A 2273-nucleotide genomic window follows, 5' to 3' on the forward strand; every position below is an offset into this window, starting at 1 on the left:
GGAAAGGGGTTGACATGAAGGAAAGGGGTTGACATGAAGGAAAGGGGTTGACATGAAGGAAAGAGATCCCAAACTAACCAAGCCTCACAGTTTTTGGACCACATCTCAGATTTTTTTGATTGGATGCTAAATACTGATCAAATCATTATAATGGGGGACTTTCACATTCATCTTGACTCTGAGGGTGATGGATTAAATGTAGCCYTTAAAGATAGCTTAGACTCGATTTTCTTCATTCGGAGAATTCGCTTATCATCGTACATTAGATGTGCTGTCATTTGACATGAAGAAATAGCAGAAGTTCCCCATGACTGTCTGACCATTTTTAATAATTTTTCATTTCATTTTCACTGAGTATTCCAAGCCATTTTATGAKATAAACTGTCATTATAACAGATCTTTATCAGACAAAGCTTTAAAAACCCTTCAGGAATCTCCTCCATGTTTTGTTTCCTCTGAATCCCAGGCAGTAATTTAATCTTTATTCCTTCTCTGACATGCATAGCGTTCATTCATTGAGTTAAAAAAGATAATTATCCATGTAGGTTGGCTCCTTGGTTTAGCTCTGAACTGGGATTAAATTATCCTCCAGTAATAAAGTAAAGGCCCTCTGAGTTATTTAACCAGGAAATATCATTTTATCCCATATTTAGATTGTTCTACAAGTTCCTCCTTTAATCTCTGGGATATTGCCTAACTTCTAAACATCCTGTCCAGCAGTGAAGCTGATAATCCATGATCTAATCCATGAATCTGTTCCTTCAGGCTCAACTCTTCACTATCAGGAAGTTAAAATCCTTCATCTGATCCAAAACGCTACAGCAGAGTTCTGATGGAAACCAGAACCAGATCAGGTTCTGCTGTATAGATTCACAGCTCCCTGATAATCCAGATTATAATTTCACATAGAAAACCCCAATAACCAGATCCATCAGAGACCTGATCGATCCAGAGGTTCCAACCAGAACCATTTGGTAGCAGTCTGCAGGTTCTGTTTGTTCTAATGGTTAGAAGCTGGTCTGTGTTCTGATTGGCTGGTTCCTTCCTGAGGCGTCGGCTGCCATGATGCTGCCACCACCTGATGGTTACACTTTTAATGTTTTACTTTCATGAACATMAGAAATAATCCARGATAATCTGGTTCTTCTTCTGCTTTGTCATCTGTAACCTGCAGTCGGCCGTGGCTGCTGGTACTGAGCCCGGTTCTGGCTCTTGTTCTGGAAGTTTCTTCCTGTTAACAGGGAGTTTTTTCTCTCCACTGTCGCCACATGCATACTCAGCATGAGGGATTGCTATAAAGTCAACAACATAATGCCAGCGCCTCCTGCTGGTCCGGAGGAGTGGTCCTGAACTAATTGATCTTTCTGAACTGATTAACTGGAACCAATCAGAATTTCAGATTTTCTTTCAGACGATATTAGCTGTGAAGTGATGCTTCTTAAATAAACTGAATTGAATGATGAACAACCATCTTCCCATTGAATCCCTTCCAAGATTTAGTTCTAAATGACTAAAGATCCATAATCCCAGCATCTGAACAACTAAAGATCACATCTCAACATTTGCGCCTCTGGACAGCAGCGTTAAATTTAGACGTCCTGGTGATTCCTGTGGGGAACTTTGAGGAAGTTAGAGGAACACCTACAGCCGCGCTCACACACTGACACAGCTGTGTGTGTGTGGGTGAAGTTGGATTAAGCCTGATGACATAGTTTCCAATGGAAGCTGCTTGGATCCTGGAGCTGGAGCTGGAATGACGGATGATTCCCTCTGATGACATCAGAACCTCAGAGGAGGAAAGTTGGATGAAGTCACTCAGAACCAGTCGAACCGCGATCGCCTTAAAACGGAAACCATTTCAACTGATTCATTTCATTGCGGATTCAGAAGAGTCCATCTGTGTCAAAGGAGCCTATTGATAGCAGAGAGCGTCTCCTGCTGCTGCCACCACCTGCCGACCCCCCCTCCCTCTGCCCCATATCGATTAAAGAGTCTGAACCTTGCCGTTGTTGTTGCCCTCGTCATCGTCGTCTCGGTCGCTGAAGCCGTCTGAAAATCCGGCTCTCTGCTCTCGTCTTCAGCATCTTCTGCTCCTCTGCTGCATCCTCTTCGTCTTCCTTCTCTTGCTCCTCTTCCTCCGTCGTCGCTCTGTTTTTCTGGCGTTCCTCTCCCTCCCTCTCTACTGTGAATCATGCCTTCTGTCAGAGGAAGCTTTTTTCTTTCTCTTTTTTTGACAAGCGCTCTCTGCCAACCAACACACCGACGCAAACCCT

The 2273-nt window shown here is 43.4% G+C and overlaps 1 protein-coding gene and 1 long non-coding RNA gene across 4 annotated transcripts in view; one reads left to right on the forward strand and one right to left on the reverse strand.

Annotated features, from left to right (window-relative positions):
* The window catches only part of LOC103460665 (zinc finger CCCH domain-containing protein 13-like), an 18345-nt gene extending 16078 nt beyond the window's left edge, over nt 1–2267 (reverse strand). Inside the window, exon 1 of one of the 2 annotated variants that reach the window (XM_008402939.2) lies at nt 2000–2267. The gene's annotated coding sequence lies outside the window, so the exon portion shown is untranslated. The other variant, XM_008402941.2, reaches the window with a different exon arrangement.
* LOC103460664 (uncharacterized) overlaps nt 1–2273 on the forward strand; it is a 19280-nt gene that overhangs the window by 13583 nt on the left and 3424 nt on the right. The window lies entirely within an intron of this gene.

Source organism: Poecilia reticulata, unplaced genomic scaffold (assembly GCF_000633615.1).
Source record: "Poecilia reticulata strain Guanapo unplaced genomic scaffold, Guppy_female_1.0+MT scaffold_273, whole genome shotgun sequence".
NCBI classification, from domain to species: domain Eukaryota; kingdom Metazoa; phylum Chordata; class Actinopteri; order Cyprinodontiformes; family Poeciliidae; genus Poecilia; species Poecilia reticulata.